This window comes from Podarcis filfolensis, assembly GCF_964270895.1.
Source record: "Podarcis filfolensis genome assembly, chromosome: 10".
Classification (NCBI taxonomy): domain Eukaryota; kingdom Metazoa; phylum Chordata; class Lepidosauria; order Squamata; family Lacertidae; genus Podarcis; species Podarcis filfolensis.
The window spans coordinates 51,341,110-51,367,054 of NC_139612.1; the positions used below are offsets into that span (position 1 = coordinate 51,341,110).

General features: G+C 43.4%; 1 protein-coding gene across 7 annotated transcripts in view; it reads right to left on the reverse strand.

The window, feature by feature from the left end:
- The window catches only part of CHST11 (carbohydrate sulfotransferase 11), a 199,985-nt gene that overhangs the window by 163,477 nt on the left and 10,563 nt on the right, over positions 1-25,945 (reverse strand). The window lies entirely within an intron of this gene.

A 25,945-nucleotide genomic window follows, 5' to 3' on the forward strand; every position in this document is an offset into this window, starting at 1 on the left:
TAACTGAGTAGTTTTGCAGGCAGTGAACACTTGGCCTGTTCTTTAGCAGCTTTTCCCGGCTGGTTAAAGGATCAGAACAACATATGCAGATTTCCTTAACTTCACACTGATTTGGGGGTATATGAAAACAGGTGCCCACCCCAGCCTGCTCTGTATTCAACTCCCCTCCCCTCCATTACTCAGAGTGTAGAACCTAAAGAGCAGCTTAATTAACATATAAATTAATAGAATTTATTCAAGTTTATTAGAGCTACAGCTATTAGTATATGAGTGCTCTTCTTGGATAGAGATTCCCCACCTTCGCCACTCCCCCAGAGAGCAGATTCTACACTCATTACACTAGTGTGACAGAGAATCAACAGAACCTACTTAACCCTTTCCCAATAGGATCATCACTCATTGGCCTTATGAATATTAGCTTCTGGAAAATTTGCCTATTTCTTATTTACTGGGTCGATCAAGCATTAAATAGAACATCAAAGTAGCACAGTGCCTTCCATCTTCATTAGATGACAAAACAGGCCTTGGAATGGGTATGGGTGGGAAGGCAGACTTATAGTAGTGTTGAAGTCCTGTGCCATATATATATATGGGGTGGTGTCCCCTGTGCTCTTAACAGGAGCCTGTCATCACAGCACAACAATGACCAGGGAAATACTGAGCCTGATCCCAATAGCCAGGGACCTCCACAGAGCCTGGCTCTATGACGCGTTTGGCATTCTCACACACTGCAAGGAGTTCAGTGTTGGCAAGTCAGCTGGCTTGCCACAGGTGCTGCTGAAAGCATGAGATCTTGGAGGAGTGACAGATGGCCAGTCTCCAGGCCACAGGGCTGTCCCTTTAAGGCTCTGCACCCTTCCGCAAGGAGGTGGGGCCTGAGAGATAGTCAGGGTCAAGGGGCATAAAAGGGCTCAGCTAACACTGAACTTGTGCCCAAGCAGTTGTCTGTTCCTGGGGCTCTGTCCGAGGTCCTGAAAGGCCTGCCTCTCTTCTTTAGAACTGTCCCTTGCTGAGTCCTTCCTGTCCGCTCCCTCCAGCCCAGACTGTTCGCTTGATCTGCAACCTCCAGGCTCTGCATGGTTTCCTTTGCCAGGAATGTGCATTCGTACATAAAAGCTACATCAGAACAAATGGACATCTAATTCACATCCTGTTCTCACAGTGGCCAAAGTCATTCCTATGGAAAGCTGGCAAACAAGACACCTCTTCCTAGATGAAATCAGAAGCATTTTTGGGGAGACCAGTTAAAACCTTTTTATTAGGACAAGTTTATCTGTTTCCAACACCAACATCTGTCATCTCTTGACTTGGAAGCACATGTGTACACCCACATATGCATGCTATTACTTTGTTGGGAAAGAATCAAAAAGTAATTCCAGCACAGACAGCGCAAGCTAAAAAGCATTGTTTTGGTTTTAAATCCCTTCTGTCCCCAGAGTAGACCATGCCTAATGGAAAAGATACAGTGAGCCAGTATGTATCGTGCCTCTTTGCTGTCTTCCATTACAAAATGATCTTCCATGCCTCCAGCACTCAAAGCCAAGATTCTACATGGCAGCCGTGCACTTCAGCGTCCCACTGGGTAAAGAAGCAATTTAAAAGGGGATAAATGTGCAAAGGGCAGATTTACCGCTCCATACAATTTCCATCCCCGGCTTTAATTTTTGAAACACAGCTCAGAAATAACTGCTGCAAGGTATTGCTTCTTACAAACACACATTCAGTATGTGTAGCACATCTCAAAAGCACCGCCATGTTTATTTTTATTATTTGTTTGTCTACTGCTTTACATATATTTTCAGAGTTTTTTGGGGGGTGGGAGGGATCTCAAATCTAAGGAGAAAAGAAATCTTAAAGAATCAACTAAAGCACAACAAAGTACCAAAATTAAACATAGCAGGTGAAGGTCAAAAGCAAAGCAGACATCTAAAGCCACATAATTAACAGGAAAACAAAAATGTTCTTTTCAACATAAAATAAAAATCAATGACTTAGGACGAGTGATAAGACTGCTTGTCACACTGAGCGTGACATTTAAAAACGTTTAGTCCAATCCACAAGCTGGAATGCATGGATTCAAATCAATTTTGTCCAACGAATATAAGTAGATTTTGTGGGTGGTCAAGCAGCTCAGATCAATATGCCCAAGGTCCTGCTCACCCTGTTCATCACTTGACAACTGCTAATAGCTATATTCTCTGTGAAGGACAAAAGGCACCCTGTAAACATTCACACAAACAGGATAGGAACAATGCTACCCTTTTAAAAGGGAGTCTATATTTCTTTTCCTCTTCAGCGCCCCGCCCCCACCAGCCCTGCTTTCCCTCTTTACTCTTCTTTCAGTACAAAGAAGCACATGAATTCAATCCATTCTTGGCCTTAAAGTGTGTTTGTTAAACATTCTTACAGCCCAAATTGGTTCATGGATTGGCCAACATTCATGGATTAAGGACATTGGTTCATGGATGAGCTGGAACAAATGGAATCAGTGGATAGGAAAGAGAGCAAATTTGGTTCTTGTCTTTAATTACTTACCCTAATTAGTTAAATAAATTTGGCGTGGAGGCACTTGGAAAAGTGAACACAAGTGACACTTGAGCCCACAACTTCATCAGAGTTCAGGTTCAACTCATAACAGGCTCACTGCCAGCTAGTCCTCCCAACTGTTCACAATAACAGAGGGATTTAGGTCTCCTCAAGGCCTGGACTCACTCTCTCTGTGTGTGCATGTTCAGGAGCATCCATTGCTGCTAGGATGGACAGAATTTACAATTCTCATACACCACAGTGGCAATGGAAGTTTCTGAGCATGGTCAGAAGTGTCCAGGCCTTAAGGTGGAGGCTAAATATTGTTGGCATGGGGACCACATGACTCCCTTGTTGCAACAGCTCCAATGGCTACCAGTCTGTTTCTGGGCACAATTCAAAGTGGTATATGGGAGAGAGCCTTCTCAGTGGCTGCTCCCGGACTTTGCAACTCCCTCCCCTAGAGAAGCTAGTCTGGCTTTCTCCTTGTTGTCCTTCCACCAGCAGGTGAAGGCTTTCTTGTTCCAACAGGCTTTTGGAAACTGACTGCTTTTAATGAAAGGGCTGGTGCCATGCTGTTTTGATTGTAATTGTATGATTTTAATAGGGGTGTGGTGTGTGTGTGTGTGAAAGAGAGAGAGAGAGACAGAGAGAGGGGGGGACACATACATATATCCTTTTGATTCTATTGATGCTTAATGATTTTTTTCTGTGCTTTTAGCTGTATTTCTATCTGTAAGCCACTTTGAGTGCATTTCAGGGAGAAAGGCAGTCAGTGAATGAATGAATGAATGAATGAATGAATGAATATTTGTGCTCACTAGTCCATTCTCCCTGCCACTGGCCCTCCTGCTCTTCAATCAAAGAAGTTTGTTTGAGAAGCAGGGGCTGGTGGCAAAGAGCTTCCCAGATGTGCCCAAGACTCTGATCTTTCTTACGGAACATTCTGAGCTCAGGGCTGGGGAAAACAAGCTTTTCCCAATAGTCCTTTAATGAAGTTCAGAAGAACCCAGCTAATTATGAGTCAAACTGGAGGCGGGCAAAGGGATTCAACCATCACTGCTAGTGATCCATACAGAAAACTGTGGTGGACAATTATTTGAATTTTTTTAAGGGTGTCATTTGATTACGTTAAGTATTGCTTGTTGCAAGGATAACAAGCATCTCCTCATTAAATTAACTGGATAATGGAAATAGTAAAAATTATTTGACATGGAAATGATTCTGCTGTTGATATTTTGGTTTGATTATTTCACTGATCTGGCCTCACGTATTTTATTTTATTTTTAAGCTAAGCACAAAACGTTACAAAAAAAGAACCTGAGCTATTTGTGACCTGTACTTATTTTTGTTTTCAGTTTCTTCAGCTTATGGTGTTTGAATGTTTTGTCGGTTGAGAGGGAGACATGGCAACACTGAAGAGAGATAAGAAACATCAAGGAAGTGCACTATTAGGGAGAAAAATTCAGCCTAGCCAGATATGACTAGGATTGCACTGCAATTCAGCTTCATGGCTAAGTGGAGATTTGGACCATGTCTGACACTCCAATTAAGGGGCAGCAAAAATGGTACCCTACGGAGATTGTTGGGCTACAATTCCAATTCAGCATGACTGCTGGCCATGCTGGTGAGGCTGATGGGAACTGGAATGCAACTGCATCTTGAAAGCACTGCACTGGCTATTCTGCCCCCTAACCACTATACCTAATTGGCTCAAAAACAGCCAGGCTCCAGGTAGTCAAGGATTGGAAGCTGGGGAAGTAGCTGCCTGTCAACCCACTTGAACCAGAAGCAGGTGTGGGTCTCCAAACTAGCACAGGTTGCATTCTAAAATAACAACAACAACAACAACAACAACAACAACAACAACAACAACAACTGCAAGGCTACTCGTTCATTGCATTGCAATACATCAGAACCAGCACATTTTAAAAAACCAGAAATAATGGCTTACTGTGGAGGCAATACATCTTATAAACATTCAGACACCGAAAATAATTCCCTCAAATAAAATATTTCAGTGTCTTTCTATTGTCAAAGGTGGGTGAGGGGGGAAATGCATCCTGGTCTTTTAAGAAGTAAGGATCAGGTCATGGCTAGCAAATGAACTAGAATTCAAACAGTTAAAAATGAAGGAGGCATAGAGAAATTTGAAAGACCTCACCAGACACGTAATAGGCAAGGAGTTATACAACTACCAAAAAGTCAATACTGCATGGCAAGCCTTAAATAAATCAGGTATTGATTATAAACAGAATTCTGCCTGGATGAAGTGAACAAGAAAATTACTGCAAGTAAGGACTATCAGTCTTTATTTCGCAGAAAGCTATCCTTTAGGAAGGGAGGCTTCTCTATTAGAAAAGAAGAAGTTAACGATCTAGAAAATGGGTTGAGGCACTCAATTCAGAGGTTCGGAGCATGGCGGGGTGGCAGGAAGAACTGAATCTACCATAGCTAAAATGTGATCTTTACTGAAACAAGAAATAGCCATGGTTCAGAGCCTGCTTTTCTTTGGTATTTGATGAAAGGAACATAAAAGCACTCTTCACAAGGAGAATTGAACACAGCTGTAGCTCCAAGAGGGCATAGCCAACAGAGGGAGCTGAATCTGAATTCACAGGAATCAGGAGGGGCCAGCAAAGGATGTTCCCATCCTCATGTTACTCTGGGAGGTGTAGTTCAGGTCCATCCATACTGGAACTTGCAGAAAGCAAACTCCTCAGGCATCCCTACTTCAGCTCATACACGCCCACGCCCCCACCCAAAAAAGAAAACCAGCAATTTTTTAGAAAGAAAAAAACCAACGTTACCAATAATAGTACTGCAGTGCTGACATGATCCTACATTTCATAAAGCAGTTGCTTTGAAAAAGAGGACACACAAAGTAAGTCCATGCGCCTCAATGACCATATTGCATCTGTTTATAATGAGATCTCTTCTGTACCATTACGGTAACATCTCAGCTGCCAGAGACATAAAATGCAACCAGCAGCAATACAGATATAGGGTTTCCTGCTCAGGGAGGTCGCAAAACTGTAGCCAGTGCCAGATAAAAATATTATGGATGGAATTCAATGTTGCACTATTATGAACACTCCATCTGCACAAGCATTCCAGCTTCCTGGATGGAACAATCCCTGCTCTCCTTCTGCCATCCCATGCTCTGAGAGTTATCCTGACATACATACCCCATGTCATTTTGGGGGGATGCAGGGGGTGAGAGGAAGAAAACCTCATTGTGCAAGCTGAAGTCCTTAGATGAATCCTGCCCCATAGCGGGATGCTACTTCCATCCTTGGTCTACAATTTCAAAATTCACTAGAATTATATCTGAGTGTACCAAAAGTGAAAAGTCTGAGTAATTCTGAACCCATTTCCTCAGCACTTGAGTGTGCCAGGGAAACATGATTCATACACAGCTGCTGCTTCTCCTTGAAAATTCGTAAACAAAATTTAGTCGCTCACTAAATAGTCAACATGTACCATGTGTGACTGATGTTCTGCATAAAAATAAAAATAAGTTGCCAGGGGAATACAAAGAGTTTGGCAGTTGTGGGGACTTTCACATTCACAACACAGCCCCTGCACTGACCCTGAATTTGTATGGTCTGGGACTAGTTCAGCACCAAGAGCATTCACTTACCACCTAACAAAATCCTATCGCAGTAGTAACAAATGGATAGATCGATTGTGTGTGCACATGTGCAGGGGGGCCGTGCTTCCTTGACTAAATGGTCACACCTACATATTATCCCACCTTTCCACCATAGCAGCACATGTCGGAATCCCAGGTGGTCTTGCATCTAAACGTTGACAAGATCCTCACCTGTTTAGCTTCAGCAGTTTTGCTGCATGCTTTCATATTATGCCCTGGATTGTGAGAGCCCCTGCAAAAGTCAACGGACAGATTCATATTTACATACAAACACACACACTCCTGTAGTCTGATATGATGCAGTCTATTCTACCACCTTCTACCATTTTGTTGAATTACTCAAATGACTTGGTTTTCTGCGACGTGTGTGGATCCCAGTCTAAATACCAGTTTTGAAAACTGCAGGACATTCCTGCAGTAGTGACTCTTGTAGTAGTAGTTGTGGTGGCAGGGGACCACAGAGCCACCCTCTGGGGATCATCATCCACTGTAGCTCACCTGAACAGCAGTGGGATGGGATAGGGCAGGCACACCAGATTGCCTCCACAGGTTGCCTCCAGATTGCCTCCAAAAGTGCTTATGCAGGTAAGCTGCAGCAACACCCATATCAGGAGCGCAACAACCACATAAGCTGTGACTACACCCTTATGAACTCTCAAAATAGTATTTTTGACACCAAAAGCCCCCTTACACACACTCTTCTAAAAAGGAAGAGATGGGGGGGATTCTTAGCAATAGTGCTGCTACAGGGAAATTTAAAAATACACACAGTTGCTGTCATGAGGTAGAAACAACATTGTTTCAGCAATTTGTGTAATGCTCTCCAAGGCTTCCTCTCCAAAACTGATTTCAATTGCAGCAAGTGATAGTCATAAGACCACAACAAGTAACCTTCACTGAGCTTTTGCTGTATATATGCAATTACATGTTGCACTTGCAGCTCTACCCTGACAGTACAACCCTATGCATGTCTGTTTTATTTATTTTGCTTGTTTGTTGCATTTATAGCCCAGCTTGTCTCCAAGGTCCTAGCTAGAAACTCTAACCACTATACTTCACTACACAGAAGTGTGTCTTAATGAGTTCACTGAAAATTACTTCCAGGTAAATTTGTGGGTAGAATTGCAGCCCGAGTTGCAGTAAAATCAATGGGTCTTCCCAGAGAACATAGTCAGGAGAACAGGGCTGTTAAACTTGTCAGAAAACAGACTCAAGCTATACAAGACATAAACCACATTTGCAAAATGTTTATGATGCATGCGTACAGTTCCAAAATCCTTGGACTGTATATGGCAGCCCCTTTTTATGTACTTGGCTGTGAATTGGTAGTAATCTATCAAGAAAGGGAAGCTTTCTTCTGTATGCTTGTGGCATAGCGAAGCCCTGCTCCATTGGCTTTCTCCTATTTAAGCTTTTTGGCAAGACTTGACGCACAAAGTTAGCCAGACACTGGATGGACCCAGTATTTTCATTACTCTTTTTGAAAGGAGGACACTGAAGAGGCAGTGTTTGCTGGTACATTGCTTTGCAAGTGATCCAGTTCCTAGTCAATGAAATACTTCTGTTGATACCCATCCTTGCTGATCTTGGTGTTAGTGGCCAATAGATATCCTTCAAAATAATGAAACAGAGAAGGTGCAAATGTATTCAACGTGGTGGACTGATTTAAAACTATGTTTTAAATTCAGCAAGACCAAACAGTCCCGTTTTTAAGTAAATAATCACTCAGTTAAAACAAGTTTCCTATATGCAGAAGAGTAGCCATGCTAGTTTCCTACTGAGACACTTTAAAAACCAGCAAATATATTATGGCATCAGTTTATGTGGACCAAGGATAAATGACAAGTGCCCATTCCTTCCTCTCCCTCCTGCCAATCCCTGACAAGAGCTTCAAATATTGGAAGGAGTGTCTGTCGGCCACCATCCCTGGAAATAGCTTCAAGGTGGGTCGTGGCCCAATTACACAGAACACACAAGAGGCCTCAGGTTTAATCCATCACATCTCCAGTTTTAAAGATATTGGCTAGCAGGGCTGGAAGAGCCTTCTGCCCGAGAGCGTATGCCATTCAGAGTGGGCAACGCCAGGCTAGATGGATCAATGGCCTGGCTCGGGAGAAGGCAATTCTAAACATTCATATATTCCACACTGGCAGATAAGACTGTGAATCTGTCAAAACTTAAGCCATAAATATTGTCAGAGGCTGTAAAACTTGGCTCTCCGAGGCTGAAAACCCAATTAACATTTCTGACATGAGAGTGAGCTTCACTGCAAGGGAAAGGGTAGGGGCCTGCATCTGCCTGTAAGTCACAAAGCTTGGTTTATGGACATACAGTGGTACCTCTGGTTGTGAATGGGATCCATTCCGGAGGCCCATTTGCAACATGAAAAGAACGCAACCCGCAGTGGCGCATCTGCGCACGCATGGATTGCAATTCCACGCTTCTGCGCATGGACATGGTGTCATTTTGCGTTTCTGCACATGCGTGAGCGGCGAAACCCGAAAGTAACCCTTTCCGGTAGAGTGGTACCTCTGGTTAAGAACTTAATTCGTTCCAGAGGTCTGTTCTTAACCTGAAACTGTTCTTAACCTGAGGTACCACTTTAGCTAATAGGGCCTCCTGCTGCCGCTGCGGCGCCAGCACGCGATTTCTGTTCTCATCCTGAGGTAAAGTTCTTAACCCAAGGTACTACTTCCGGGTTAGCGGAGTCTGTAACCTGAAGCGTCTGTAACCCGAGGTACCACTGTACTTCCGGGTCCCCGCGGGACGTAACCTGAAAGAACGTAACATGAAGCAGACATAACATGAGGTATGACTGTAGTGTGCACCTCCAGCATGCTGGTGCACACCACTGGAACCTTCCCACTTCGTTCCTTCCTTCGTGCAGGTGGGCAATAAACCATGAAGGGATAAAGCTTAGGGTTATGTCTGAAACCAGGATCACAGGTCTGTTTTCACCCTAGCAAAGACCAGTAGTCAGCCTGGCTACTGACCGTGGTTTGTCAGGGTGTAACACACCATCATACTGGGTCTGGTCATAATATTAGGCTAGCCCCCTCTGTGGTTTGTTTACCTGCTTGCGGCAAAAGGAACAACGAAGCAGACAGCACTCAGGCTGCCTATCAGCATGCAGCTCATGCACAGTATGGCTTAATGAACGAAGCTTTGTGGCTTAGCATTACATGAGGGTGAGGCCAAAAGCGAAGAAAGTGAATATGCCAGCTACAGTTTTGTACTATCAAATAGATGGGGGGGGGGCACATTAATAGGAACTTGGACATGACTTGATTAAAAGATGTTTCTTGATTTGGCAGCTTTGATTTATCGTCATGCCATTTTTCTTTTCATGCTTTCAGGTCACAACTGCAAATGAATTTCCATTTTTCCAGGCCTCCTTAAAATCAAATATAGTTGCTATGCTTGTATACATAGTACCTTCAGTCATCAGCTGTGATCTTTATTTTTAAAAGTAGAACTGAGATTTCCCCACCAACACTATGGAAGACCATATAAGCCTGTTCAGTATATTCTGCAGTTCTCCAGGAAAGGTGTAAGAGGAAACATGAAGAAAGTTCCAAATATATAGATGGGCAGTAATCTTTAGAACTTTCATCCGAGCTACTGAACTTCATATACTGCTGTTCTATCTAGCAGTATCTTTCCCTGTGGCAAAGATCCTTCTATAATGAGTCAGTTGAGGTGAGGCTCATTCAGCAAAGCCCCACCAACCACCGCCTTTACAACTTTAAATCCTTCCTCTTAACAGGTTCAGCCAGGTTATTACTTCCTGTTCAGTGGGGGCTGTGATACATTGACCCTTAAAAAGTAAGTTTAGGGAGGGGGGAGTTAATTACTAATTTCCAAGCACTACCATTTTTCTATTTTAGTGAAATAGTGTTAGCAAGTAAGCCAATAGCTAAAGTAAATGAAACAAATATTTTAGCGCTGAGTGCTCTTGAGAATGCCATTTTATACCAAATGTTCACACTCAACATTTTTTTAAAAACGTACCGGTATATGCACTATATCAGCCATTATTCCTTGCACTAACGTGGTACACAACTCTGAGAAATGCTGCCACCCCACAAAATATGCTCACAGAGTCATTAGACATTCCATCTCAAGGTACTGTTTGCGTTTTCCAATTAGCCCAGTACTTATAGCTAAATTTTGCCATTCAGCTGTGAAACTACATCATTACAGAATCATGGCAGAAAACCAAAGGTTGTAAATTCATCCTTCATCATTTCTAGCTTGGCTACAAGTGAATGAAACATTGGGGAATCCTTCCTTTTCATCCCTCCTTAAGAGTTATTTTTCCTTTTTACTTCCCTTCCCGCTGATGATCGTTTTAAGATATGTGGTTGGTACACAATTTTTATAAGAGCATTTCAGAGCTCACAACCAGACATCACAAACAGGGAGAACGATTGCTGGAGGAGACTGAAGAGAGTGTCTTTGGAGCCTGAGGGTGTGTGTGGCTGATTGCTCGGTAGGAACACAGTATCTGAGGGGGAGGAGTTACAGCTGAGAGGAAGCCAGGCTGAGGGAGGAGTTAGCAACCAGCAGAAGTCAAACTTAGTGCAGATCCTGGAAGCTCGCAACCAGGGATATTTGTGAGGGTATTTAGCGGGGGAGTTTAAGGGGGAGGCACAGAGTTTGGTGTGCACAGGACCAGAGACCAGAGACATGGAGGGTGAGGGAGCTGCTGCAGTGACCTGTAACACCAGTGCCATGTTTGTAATTCTGCCAGAGAACAAGCAACAGTACACTTGTAGCAAGTGCAAACTGGTTGTCTTATCCCTTCCTACTCTAAGATTCTGTGATTCTATGATCACCACAGAGGATAAGAGTTCTTTCAGACTGTCATTTATGATCTTGTGATCATGCCTATATAAAGGTTTTAACTATGCTACTTACACCCATTATAAGCAGAGGGACTTACTTCAAAAGAAACATGCATAGGATTACACTGCATTGTTTACAAGGAATTTGCAGTAAACAGTGCTTTGGTGCAACACGAATCAGGGAATCCCTTAATCCTTGCCTTGAACCCCCTGAAATTTGGTGCTCAGTGCCTCAAAATGCCAACCAAACAAAAAATCCCACATCTGCATAGATGCCACAATCCAATATCCAGAATGATGCAAGAAAGGTCCTGAAAGCCCAACCTATATTTGCATGAGAACAGTATTACTCCGACAGTCACTGAATGGGCACTTGTTCAGATCTATAGACTACTTGATCGACATACTGCCTGCCTAGTCCAAGGAGCTGTGTTTTGAAAATTGAGCCAAATGAAAAAATTGATTTCTTCTCTCTGTGTCCCATTCTCTCCTTTTTTTTTTTCTTTTTTTTTTTTAAGCACTACTTGGGACCCCATATTTCCATGAACGCAAAATGATCTCTGCACACATTCTGACTTGCAGTCTGGTTTTTTCTTTTTTTTAATAATAGCCTCCGGTAATCCAGTGCAGCAGCTCTGCCTAAAATCTGTAGAACTGGTGCCTTTGTATCCTGTGAAGAAATTACTCATTTTAGCAAGAACTAGAACTGTTTACAAACCACTGTAGTGATGCAGGAAGGTTTGTTTTGGCTGCTAGCAAAGGAGACACTGTTTGCACAGAAAATCAGGGGGAGTACAAATGTTAATCTGACTAAAGAATTGAATCTTGGACGCATTTGTTCATTAAGCCTAAAACACTCAAGTGCCAAGACAAACAGGGACGCAAATATTATAATCGCATAAATAAACTGACCAAATTAAAAGAGAGGGAGCAAGCAAAGGGACTAGCGATCTCTAAGCTAATGCTTAGAAAAGTTTACCAAAGGACCCTTGGAGCATTTTCAGACCACACGCCACTGGCTACACCCTGAACAACAGCAAGAACAACAAATTAAAGCATCACATTGTCAGGCTTCCATCATTTTGAAAACCTGCCATGGGAGAGCCACACAACAAAGACAAAACCAGCCAGGTCCGCAACCAGATATTTTGTGATGAGAGGACAGAAAATCAGTGAGGAATTCCATACATAAAGTTAGTCTTAAACATCTGAAGTGATGTAATTGTACACTCAGCTTGTAACAGGGTAGGAAGTCGCCTGCACCTTTTCCTTACATCTCTATCAGATATAAAGATAAAATTTCAGAGTGAGAGACATTCCTGGGCCAGAAAAGGCACTCACAGGCCATTGCAACAACAGCTCTGAATTTAGCCTTCCTCCACAACCCTCTGTGCCACAACTGGTGTCTATCTGTCTTTGGCAAACACCATAAAGAACTGCTTAGGGGTGCCACTGTTGGTTGGTTTCTTGAAGGGGAATAATGGAGAGAAACCTCCCCACAAGCTTCAACATTATGTTCTTTGGCATATGTATTTATTTAGCACCATCTACGTGCATTTCATTTCATTCATCTGTCACTTTTTTTGCAATAAAAAGTCTCAAAGCGACTTGGTGAAAATAAAGTGCAACACATTAAAACAATTTAAACCTAGGGAAGGGAAAAATAAATCACAGACAAAACCAACTACGTAAGATACTCATCTAGCAGCATACAGTGGTACCTCAGGTTAAGTACTTCATTCGTTCTGGAAGTCCGTTCTTAACCTGAAACTGTTCTTAACCTGAAGCACCACTTTAGCTAATGGGGCCTCCTGCTGCTGCTGCACCGCCGGAGCCCGATTTCTGTTCTTATCCTGAAGCAAAGTTCTTAACCTGAATCACTATTTCTGGGTTAGTGGAGTCTGTAACCTGAAGCAAATGCAACCTGAAGCATATGTAACCTGAGGTACTTCTGTATACTAATACTGCCCACCCTCTAATAGGTGAAAAACCCCTTAGGAGGCAACGTAGTGCTTTACAAAGAACAGGCACGACCGGCCCCTAGCCCAAGAGTCTTACAATCTGAAAATAAAAAGGAAGGTGGAAAACTGAGATATGGGTGGGCTGGGAAAGGCTAATATGTGATTATTTCAACTATACATACTTAGGCTTACTTAACACAATGGCTGGTTTGTTAAAATTTTGAGAGCATTTTTGTGGTTACTTTCTAGACATCATAATAACCAAAGAGGTAGGAGCTTCAGAGGAGCACTCTCATGGAGTGTGACGTACTTTTGGGAGGGGGGTTGACTATTCCCCCTCCATGTTGCTCACATGAAATTTCCTATCCTGCTGAGGGTCTTCAATGCCTTTTTCGGATTCATTTAGTGCCAATTTCACTGATCTTTGCCTCTAACAAGGCAGAAAAAGAACTGTCGTAGCATTCACTTTTTAATGTCTTTTGAAGAGGATAAATTGCTGTAGCTCCACTGAAAACAGAGAAGATAGTGGTGATATTCCAACTCTGGCAGGTGACTGTGAAGGATTCAGAAATTGGTTTTAAGCTCAGAAGTAACCCCATTGATGTAACAGAATCATGTAAGCACCTCAATATCTGGCCTTAACGCTTTACAGCAGGAGTTGTCGACCTTTCTGAGCTAGAGGGCATGTTGCGAATGTTGAGAAAATGTTGCAGATGCCCATCACAAAATGGCTGCCCCAGGGATGGGGTGGGAAGGCACAAAATAGTTGCCATGGGTGTGGCATAACACAAAATGGCTGCCACATCTAAAAGACCAGAAAAAGAGATAGGGCCATAAAAGGTGCAGGCATGTCCCTCATCAAAGGGGAAAAAACCAGCCACCACTATGCACTGTGGATGCAAAGTTGGAGACTACAAAAATTACTAACAGCAGCCTCATGGACATTGGAAGTTTTTAACATTGGTTGGATGGTCATTTGCCAGGCATTATTTAACTTATTTCTGTGATTGCAGGGGTTAGACTAGATAAACGCTAGGGTCCCTTCCAATGCTGCAATTCTATGATTCTATGATAGAAAAGAATGGCATACTGACATACTATCTGAGAGCAGAAGAAAAAATAGACAAATGCAAAATATTTTTTAGCACATCAAAAATCATTAATTGCAGGGACAATTCTTTCCTTCCTCAATCAAAAGATGCCTTTGCAATGTTATAATGTTGCAAGATTGCCATTTTGTGTGTTGCAAACCAATTTGGGGGTTATAATGTTGCAAGATTGCCACTTCGTGTGTTGCAAACCAATTTTGGGTGGGTGGGTGTGTTTTAAGAAATAAAAATAATCTTTTTATCTTTTGTGTATTTTGTATTTTTAATCTTTGAAATAACAGCAAACAACACGTACCACATTACCAAAGCCGCAAGAACCTCAATCCAGATAAAGTTACTCATGACTAAGCCCCCTTAAAATAAATAAATTGTCTTGATTCACTTAAGCCCCATCAATTTCAATAGGATTTGGCCACAACACAACAGCTAACCTTACCTGGATCACAGCCAATCCTTTTAGTTTCCCTTTTTGACTGCAAACTCTAAATGCTGGCTTTTCACCGATAGCCATGATAGGAAAACACATTGCCCCAGGTTTGGAATTTCCTATGATACAGGAAATCCAATTAGTAAGTGGCCTAAATTAAAAAACAACATTTGCTATTACACAAAAGGCCTTAAGCAAGCACTTCCTAAAAAGAAGAAAAAGAGGAGAACTAGTCCCCTCTTTCAACTGTTTTGCATTATTATCAAACACCATCCCTCAACACAGATACAAGTTACCTTCAAGTTGATAAATAATACATCCAATTTAGACCCCAATGCTTTGGAGGAGAAACGGTGGTTGTATTATAATGACATGTGCACAATAATTTTTTTTTGGGGGGGGGGGAGAGAATAAACCAGCCTCATAGGCAGAGAGAGCTCTGATAGAGCATATTGGTGTATAAACTCTAAACACCACAGAGCAACCTTTGGCGGGGGGGGGGGGCACATAACAAGGATGCAATTTCTACCACTATTCTGAGCTGCTTCTAACATTTCAATGCATCATGCAAGTAGGTATACCATTCTGTCTCCCTGGTAAGCAAATCAAGGAAACAATTTAAGCGTTCAGAAACTCTGCTCACCCCCCCAAAGAGACATGAAATGATCAGCAAGCCAGTTACACTTGACCAAGGCCAGGGCTTTTTTATGATTATTATTCAAAGGGAATCCACAGCCTAACTTATTCCTATGAATAAAAAAGGGGGAAATGTTCCAAGCTATAGGAAATGGTGTGTCTTGGAAAAAATGAGGCTTAAGCCAAATCGTGACAAGTTTTAATGTACGGCGTTAATATTACGAAAGCCAGCACAAAACTCCCTTGCTATTTATAAGGTGTTTAGCAAATATCTGTACTAACATTTTTGACCAATTAAAGAATGAAAAAGAACCTATACATTTTGCCCGATGGAAATTGCCATTACAGAGTAATGGGTGTTCCTACAACTTGAAAATTAGTGGAAAGTTACCTTGGGTGGTACTGACATTTCCAAAAATACCACAGGAGTACATTGGGGTTACTTGGGACTCCCCCCCCCCTCCAGTGAATTAAACAGCAAGTGGCCATTACTGAAAACGGAGGGGGGGAATTATATATGGCTACCAAGTATATTCCTGTCCAAAAGCTGGCATGTGCATTAAGAACAGACCAAAGCCCCATCTGGTTCACCATTCTGTTTTCTACAGTAGCCAATCAGAAGCCGACAAGCAGGACACAAGCACAATAGACCTCTCCTGCTGTTATTCCCCAGTGACTTGTGTTCAGAGGCATGAGGTTCTGAATATTGAAGGTAGTATATAGCCAGCATGACTAGCAGCCATAACCCCTTTAAAACAGGCATGGGGAAACTCAGGCTTGGGAGATCAAGCACATAGCCCTCCACACACCTCTCCTCCCTCTGGCCTTCATCCCAGACCCATCCATTGGAGCTGGCATACTGAACAGGCCTTCTTTCTTATAGCAGAGGACCTCAATCTATCAGCAGATCTGCATGGACAGGCATCACACTTTCAGTCACGCCAATTTGAAAGCAATTAGAAGCTGAACATTAAGCTGGACCAATAAACCAAGGGCATGAGGGCTTGTCCACACTTCCGATTGTGCCGTGCCCAGAAAGCACAGGTCCAAGCGGTTTCCCCCTTTCCCCACTCCTTTCCAAGGGAAAACCCGCTCTTTAGTGATAGACCAAAACAAACGGCAATCTGCAGGAAACCCAAGTTGCTGTTTGCGCTAAAGAGCAGTTTTCCCCAGGGGGAAAGTAACAGGGCCAGATGAAGTGTAGGTAAGCCCAGAGTTAAAAACTGCCACAGTTAAAACAAAAGCTTCAGTTGCTTCGTCAATAACATTTTTGTCTTCCATTCAGTAAGTGCAATTTTTAAAGTTATTAACTTCCACTGGACAATGCTCTCTTTTATCGGTTGGTGTTCCCAAGTTCAACCAGACTAAGATGAAGACAGCATGGAAAGGCATATAGCTCATTGGAAGGGCTGTAACCCAGCATGAGAAGATGTGCTTTACCTGCAAAAAAAAAAAAGGTCAAATCTCTGGCATCTCCAGAAATGCATCCTGTCTGAATCCCTGGAGAGATGCTGCCAGTCAGTGTAAATACAGAGCCAGCTGGGTCATTACAAAGAAAATGCAAGTCTAATTGGCTCTATATAAGGCGGCTTCCTGGTGCTGGAGGAGACTCTTGAGAGTCCCATGGACTGCAAGAAGATCAAACCTATCCATTCTTAAGGAAATCAGCCCTGAGTGCTCACTGGAAGGACAGATCCTGAAGCTGAGGCTCCAATACTTTGGCCACCTCATGAGAAGAGAAGACTCCCTGGAAAAGACCCTGATGTTGGGAAAGATGGAGGGCACAAGGAGAAGGGGACGACAGAGGACAAGATGGTTGGACAGTGTTCTCGAAGCTACCAGCATGAGTTTGACCAAACTGCAGGAGGCAATGGAAGACAGGAGTGCCTGGCGTGCTCTGGTCCATGGGGTCACGAAGAGTCGGACACAACTAAACAACTAAGCAACAACAAAGGCGTCTCCCTATGTTCCTAGCATGCACACACACACAGGCCCCCTTCAAACGTTCCACAGTGGCACCTGTAAATACGAGGCATAGCGTGGGGATAGCTGCATCTTACTGCTGTCATTTTACTCACATTAAATGTTATGGAAGGTGAGAGCAGCAGGGATCCTTTCATATTCATAGAACCTCCCTGCACCTTTTTGAAGCCTGGTTTTGAGGGTTCTAGAACACACAAGGAGCCTCCACAGACACAAAGGGATTCCTGCTTCAGTCACCTTGCATGAGCTGGAAGGCAAAAAAAAAAAAGGGCAAAAAAAAGTTCAGAGAAGAAATGGAACATTCATCCTCACTGTCCCTCCCTTCATGTGCTTAAGGTTGTCACTTTGGGATACCCAAAGATTGCTAAGCTCAATGGTGAAAGCAAGGATCAGCATACATACAAGTGAAGCAGTTTGCAGTATCTCAGCAACACATTTCACCAAGGTTCACCACTGGGGGCTAACAGTACCAGAAAAAAAGTCCCATAATCTAGCCTGACTGTTGCATTAGAGTTTTGATGCACCAAATTTATATTGAAAGGCATTCTGCAGAGCTCTCAAAATGACTTTAAAAAAATAAAAGGATTTAGGAGTAATTGGTTTTGAAGCAAATTTCAAGTGTGCTAAACTAAGAATTACAATATACTCTTTTGCATTTATATAGAGGCCTTCCTACAATCTAGAAAGATATCACAGCATTTCATAAGTCTGGCAACAGGGCTGTCAAACAGTTATCCTGACTGGCTCACATGCGTAAATCCTCCTAGAGTTGGTTGACATATATTGTGTATATGGCATTAGGTATAAATGCAGGGTTCGTTTTTTCCAGGCTTATGCTAATGTATAAGACTGAATTGCAATGAAATGTAATGGGTCTGGAGAGCAAAAAGACAGCTGGCAGTTTGGTATCTGGAAGCTAGATAGACAGGCACCGTTCCCTTTAAGAGTGTGGTGGATACTTAACTGCCTCACAGAACAGAGGGGAGGGGAGACCTGCTCTGCTACGTGGAACAATTCACATAATCTGTAGGAAATTCCACAGGGTTCTCCTCAGTTTCCAATCAGGAAGCCATGAGTTTCTAAATGAGAAGTTGGGCTAGAAATCCACTCCTCAAGGGCCCAAATTCCACAACCTCTCATGAGGCTAAGCCAAAAGACTGCTCTGCAGGTTGGCATAATTTTCTGTCTTTTTCAGCCAGCCCTTCTCCACCCAAGTACACTCTTCAACCTCTGACTGCAGCCGCCCTCAAAAGCAACATAGAAAAAGAGTTCAGCCCTATGTTAGCGTTTGTGTGTTAAAAAACTCAGGCTGCATTAGTTTATTTACAAATCCAGCACTGGGGGGGGGGGGGTTTCCCACCAAAAACAAAAGCAAAAAAGAGTGCAAAAGGAACATAGATTTGCCCATGATAATTTGTAAATCCGCTTTTTCAGTAAAAAATATTGCAATTTAAATAAAAATACAATATTTATTTATTTATTCGTTCACTCATTAATTGTTCCAATAGGGGCCCATCATATCACCACCATCTTTACACATATTCTTTGACAAAGCAGGACTGGCCAACCCAATCAGATGGGGCACATATTGCCCATAATTGGTCTAGATCAGACCTTCCTGACCTGCTGTCCCTCAGGTGCTTTTGGACTATGGCCACAGCAGGCCCAACCATTAGGCAGTGTGACACAGCTGCCTCAGGCGGCAGATTAGGGGTGTCATGAAAGGGTAGCAAATTGTTAGTTATTTAATTATTGTTGCAAAAATACAACAGTCTTGCATGACTTTTTCCTCAGGTGTCAAAATGACTTGATCAGCCTTGGGTACCATGACTGGGGATAAAGGAATGGCATCATTTCCTGCACTGCCTCAGATAGCAAAATATTTGGGAGGCTGTTCATGACTACAAGTCCCATTAGTCCTAGTCAGTATGGTTATAGTTACAATAGCTGTAGCCCAGCAACATCTGGAGGGCCCCATGTTTAAGAAGAAGTCTAGTCTAGGTTATCCATGGTGAACAAAGCCACAGTTGTGCATATGCCCATTCAATCTATACAACCAATAAATTACAAACAAGCGAGAAGTTATTTAAATGCCGCCCAAACAAGCAGAACGATTTTGTGAATCAGCTCAGCTTTAATTAGTATACTGCGGAATGAGCAAAGTTGGAACAGTATTAATTCAGCAGCCTACTTTCTTTGATGCATTTGATAAAGTAGAGTTGCCTATGAATGCTTGTATCACAGCAGTCTAGCCTTTACCAACCTGGCGGCCTCCTGATATTTTGGACTACAGCTTCCATCAGCCTTGGCTATGCCAGCTGGGGCCCTAGGGCCGATGGGAGTTGTAGTACAGGAGGGCACCAGGTTGACAAGTCTGGTCTTGATAGCTATGACCCAGAGTAGCTTCTCTCCTGTAATCTAAGCATCCAATGCCTTATGCTGAAATTATCAGGATTGCTGTAGAGTGAATAATCTGATACAGCCTTACAATCTAGGGATGATTGTGGGTGGCCTTCCTCTCTAGGGCAAGTGTGGGGAAGCTGTGGCCCTCCAGATGTTGTTGGACCTCAGTTGCCATCAGTCCCAGCCAGCATAGACAATGGTCAGAGATTATGGAAACTGTCATCCAACAAGACCTGGAAGACTGAAAATTCCCCATCCCTGGTCTAGAACCTGAGGCTCCAGACCCAAGCTTCTTAGCATTCGAACTTAATAGAAAAATATGACAAATGCAAGCAAATAGAGAAGGAAAATATACAAGCATATATGCTTGGTCCAGGAGGGTTAAGAGAGCATGACACCATCACTAGAGGACATAAGGAACACAAAATATATTTCCAAACCAACCATATATGGCATACTCCACTAGTGAGGGTTCGCTTGATTAGAGTTACAACTGGGCTTTATGCAGAACGACACAGCCATGTTTCTCACTGCAACAGATGCAATTAATCATTTCAGTGGCTCAATTGTGCAAAATTGCCAGCATAGCTATCACAGGCAGAGCCTTCTTATCACACAAAAAACACTACTTTTCAACTGGACCCAAGCTGGGAAAGCTTAAGCTTAATCACCTGATAACTATCACTTCATACAATTTGGCTTTTTAATGCTAGCCATGTCCCTTTTTATGCAGTCATGCAGATTGGAGCCAGATAACCATTACGACTTCACAGAACCGAACCAATCTGTATCCTGCACTTTCTCCCCAAAGCAAGCCTCTGCCTTAATTTGGAGGAACGAGAGCACACCACTGATTGCATCAGCACCAACCTCAAAAGCAACTCTATTTCTCCCAATGAAGCTGCCAAACAAAGACAAGATTTAATCCAATGAGAATCAATGCAAAGGCTATGGTCTAGTTTCTTTTTCCTGTTATGTTCTGTCAGGCCCCACTGGACTATCCTGACATCTCAGTTTATAATAAAACTCTATTTTGGATAGGAGCAATGTGAAAGAAAGAGGTATGGGTTTTAGAAAGAGGCTTCTTCAGAGTGAGTCAAGAGACAACACATCTCATACTGGCTAAGAGTGCAAGATGCTTCCTGCTGAATGCGATCAGTTTTCATTCAGAACCATAATCCAGCTATGGAGATAAATTTGCACACACCTTTTAAAGATGGGCACCAAAACAGTTTTTGCAGAAGTGCCCACACCCAGCCTGCTATACTTGGGTTGTCTGAATGCAGCAGATTTTCACAAAAGCTGTTTAGCCCAGAAATTATTTGCTTCCTCTCTGAAACACTGGGGAAGTTGCTTCATATCTTCAGTCTGATTGCCTTCCCCAAGGTCAAACTACGCTAGCCAGGACAAATGGATGCTCCGACAATTAATTTCCTGCTTGGTCTTCCTAGCAATCAGCAGAGCTGCTGCATGGTCTACTACCATGTGCACAGTTTGTGTGTGTTGAACAGTAGTCTTAGAAGGTTCTCCTACTCCAATACAAAGCCTTAAACAACCTGGGACCTGACTGCTCCCTTATAGGGCAGCCTGTGAGATAAGATCAGTCAAGGAAGCTTTCATGGTCACACTACCTTTCTCTGTGGTTCAATCAGTGGCAAAAACATGGGAGAGCCTTATTAGTGATGGTGGAGCCCCAGTTCTGGAACTTCCTTCCCACAAAGATACAAATGGCACTAATGTTGTTAAATTTCCAAAGCCAGCTGTTCACTTAGGCTTTTACTAGGAGTTTAACGTCAGACTAATGGGTTACACGTTTAGATGTGTTTGTACAAGTTGTGCATAAAAACAATAGCATGTTAAAAGCAGGTGTTTGGTGGCCCTTTCAAGTGCATTTTAATTGTGATCAGTTCCGAAGCTGGTCTGCAATGTGGAATAGTAAAAAAAAGGTGATTTTAAATAAATATAAAAATAGAGCCATTTCCCTATAACTTGAACAATTGGACGCTGCCTAGATTCTGCACTTTCCAGGTGGTGCTTTTCCTGGCCAAAATTCTGGGATCCCATTAAATTAAAACATTTCAATAAATCAACGGTAGAGAACCCTCCCACTTCTGATATGTTTCAGCCAAGCCACACTCACCTGCCATCATATATGAATAAATGTTAAAACCCCACCCCACAAAACAGTAAGTTATGACCTTCAGAGTTTCAGCGGGAGGTACCAAGAAAACTGAAATGCCACTCATTAAAAACAAGAATAATTAAATGCTGTGCTAACTGTGCTGCCAGGATTTGTGGGCCTGAGATATGACACCCCATATACCAATAGCATTTTCCAATCTAGTACAAGTGCAAAAAGTTACAGAACCGCTGCACCTGCCATTAATTTGAATAATATTCCCTTGCATGCAGCGTGCGCTCTGAATAAATAACTGCAGAACGCATCCATTGGCTTATTTCACATTAATATGTACATGGAGTGGAAGGGGATGTCTGACCTAGACCACCACAGCTTCAGAAAGGTTTCTATATCATATGCCTTCAGACCATGCCCAAGGGTCTATAGATACTACATGTAAAAACTATGTGACTTAAGATTTCCAGGTTTTGCTGCATTATAGAAATTTAAATAGGCTTTGAAATCAAGAATGTTAAAAAGGGCCCTCCCTACATAATCTATCAAATCAAGCACTCTTGACTCCTGTTGATTTGAGGAGGGTGGTGCTTTTTCTTACTAAGTTCCAGCCATTTACGGACTTAATAGGTAAGCCATTCTGGGGCACCGTTTCAGTAGAAAGATGGGCTAGAAATCAAATAAATAAATAAGATAAGTGTAGCAAGTGAATTGTCATCATTGGTTATCAGTATAACTGGATTCAGTTATTTAAAAATACTATGCCTAGGAAGTACCTTCCTCCAAAAAAAACAAAAAGATGTCCTCAGGGATATTGTTCCCTCACAATTAAAAAAGGGAGTCTCTGCTCTGGTTTGGTTCACAATCTCTAGTATTCACTACACTTTATATAAAAAGGGCAGTTGCATTGATTCACTGTGCCTGCTCTGTTGGAGAAGTGCCTGAAGGTACGTATATGCAAACAGCTCAAGCAAGAGTATTCTGGGGTGTTTTATTTACCAAGCTGCAATATAAGCTCTACTGATGGCAAGACAGGACTTGAACATCCAAAAGTGTCTGCAATTGCCAGTAAAATTATTTCACATGCATTCTAGCACAGGCCACTAAGCTAGCTGGTGAAAGATTCCACTACAGTGTGTTCAGGACCTGCATTTCTAAATTGCTGGGGGGGGGGACCTGACTCCCTCTAGAAGCAGAACATGTCCACAGAGCTGACCAGTGCAATTCTGCAAAAATTCCCAACCAGTTACGATATCCATGCACACAGCAACAGGCAGGCGAGTCTTGTAAAAATACTTTATAAAAAAAAACCTGTTGCTGTAGGAACAATTGGCAAGACTTTCTTATCAGCTGTGTTAAACTGACAGTTGGCAAGTGGCAAAAAATCTCTCTATTACATCCTCTGTAGTGCATCGTGGGAGAAACAGTAAGGCGGAAGACAGCAGGCAGTAAGTGAAAAGCGAGTTCTTTTTCAAGCAATCCTCCCCTGCCCTTGTTGCTGTAGGAAAGCCAATCATAGGTTCACAGCCAAGGAAGGACACATGCAGAAAAGCATTTATAATGAGTTATGGATAGAAGAGAAGATTGCCTATGTGTGGATGTGTGTGGATACTGTTTTTTCTGGAATCTTGCAGTTTCTGATAGCAATTACAAATGCATACTACTGAACCATGGCAAACATTTCAGAAATGTAGGAATAACAGAAAGTGTGCACATAAACTCAACGTAGAATTCCTTTCAGTGATCAGTGAGGCTTACTTGAGAGTAAACGGGAATAAGATTCTGCAGAGGCAAAAGTTAAGCATCTTTAAAGGTCTCTGCTTTCCTTGGGAAACAACTGAGCATCTACTTAACCCGCTCCTTGAAAGCAACAGTGGTTAAATGTGCAATCCTCCCTCTTTAAGTCTACTCAGAAACCAGCCCCACTGAGATCAATTCTCCTAGGTAGGTGTGTACAGAATTTGAACCATAAACATGCTGAACCCTGGTTGGAAAGCACCCTACGGAGTATATGAAGCTTAAGCAACAGCCTAAAAAAGATATTTAGTCTGATGCATCACTCTCCCCACTCCAGCTGTCATGTCTGACTACCCAAACTTGGCAAATTTGGCAAGCTAGCTTCTCCACTAGTCCCCAGTACAATTCTACCTCCTGGCAGGAATACAGCTAGCTACCTGCCGCAAAGAGTTTAGCCCCAAGCTAGCACCTTCTAAATGTTTTGTGCTACAAATCCTATCATCTTTGACCATTGGGCATGCTGCCAAGGACTAATGGGAGATGTCGTCCAAAACATATGGAGGGCACCAAGTTTGAGAAAGGCTTCTTTCTAATCTGCTATACTACAAGGGAAAACAGCCACTGCCATAAAGGTGGCTTCTGAAAACCCTCACTCTACAATCTGGCCACAGCAGTGACACCGTCCTAGGCAAACCCTTCCCCTCTCCACACACACACACCCAAAAAAAGTGCAAGAAGAAAGCCAGCCAGATCTGATCATTTCCACCCATTTCTCGATGAATCCACCAAGCGTTGCCAGCAAGGCTCTCCCTGATCCAGCCATGAGAATTCCAGTCCCTAACCCCATATATGTAACAGCAGGCAAGTTGATCTTTCTTCTCCTTCTCTGCTGCTGCAGTGATCCAGCTTCTTTAGGCAATGGTGCTATGCAAACCCGACTTGCTGGAGACCGCCGGTGGAAAGGCAGGATATAAATATTTTACATGCAACTAAACAAAGATTTTAAAGCTCCTCACAACATGCTTTCTTCTGGGCGACTGAAGGTTTGCCCACCCTGTTGGAGATGCACTTTGCAGGAAACAACACAAGCTTGTGCTTCTTTGCTCTTTCCTACTACCACATTAATCCACAACATTTCTCTCTCCCCCCCCCGTCTCCCCCTCCCCATTCAATTCAGCCAGATAAATAACTGTGGGCTAGAATTTTTTACTTCAACTATACAGAGTCAGTGGTACAACCTGACTCAGTTTACCACCTTGTCAAGGAAAGAGGATGATTTAAGGCAGCTGCATATATTTGGTCCATCTGGCTCAATACTGTCCACACTGACTGGCAGCGGCTCTCAAGGATTGGGGGGGGGGAATCTCTCCCTAATGAGACTCAGTCATTGAACTTGGGATATTCTACCTGCCAAGCAGATGCTTCCCCCCGCTGGGCTAAGGTCCTTCACTTAAATGGATGCATTAATGGATTTTATTTACAGAGCTTTTCCGTTGTCTCCTTCAAGTTGGGCTATGGGTAGCAGTCCCTATGGGCTAGCTATACAGCAGAGTAAAAAGCAAGAAAAACACTAGAAGCAAGTGGCAGTGGGGAGGCACAGAGAGCCAAGGATATCTGGGGCTGGGAAAGTTTCCGCAGCTTGGTGCTTAGAGCAACGGGCTTTGACTGGGGACACCCAGGTTGAGATTTCCACTGGGCTGTGGAGCTCACTGGGTGACCTTGGGCTACTCTCTCTCTCATCATGATCTACCTTGCAGGGTTGTTGTGACCATCAAAACAGGGAAGGACCATGTAAAATGCGTTGACCTCTTTGGAGGTCAATCTGCCAATCAATCAATCAATCAGTCCCACTTCTGAAACTCCACATTTCTGTATTTTAATGCTCCCACCGTGAAGCAAGTCCCGTGGAGTTAACTTGACAGCAAGGGGGCTTAGCGTTGCAACCTTGCCATCGTTCCCAGTTTGATCACTGCAGGAAAGTGCCTTTCCTCCAAGTAAGGAGAGATAGACAGAGGGGCAAAATAATGGGCGGAGTCGTCGCCCCCCGCAACCACCACGGCAACCCTCCTTTACAGAAGAAGAACAAGAACAAGAAGAAGGAGACGGTACATGAAAAGTCCAGGGCTGCGGGGTTTGGAGTCTCCTCCGGGCCCTTTCCGATGCTGATGCTGCTGCAGCGGCGGCGCAGCTGGGATCTCCTCCAAGGTCTGCGCGCACATGGCCAGCAGCTCGAAGCCGGCGAGAGGAACGAGGCGAGCCCGTCACCAGCAGCAGGCGCCCCGCTCGGGCCGCCCTTCTTCCCGGAGCCCCGGCACAGCAGCGCGATGTTGCCGGCGGGATTCCTCCCCCCTCCAAAAACAAGGGAGCTCTCGGTCTCCTTCCCCGGACCCACCACCCCTGCCTCCACCCCGAGCCCCACCTCTCCGAGCCCCCCCTCCCGCCCTCGGAAGTTGGCCGTCCCCTCGCCAGCGACCCCCGGGCGACCCGGCTCTACCCCCCCCTCTCCCCACCCGTGGCCTCGGAGGAG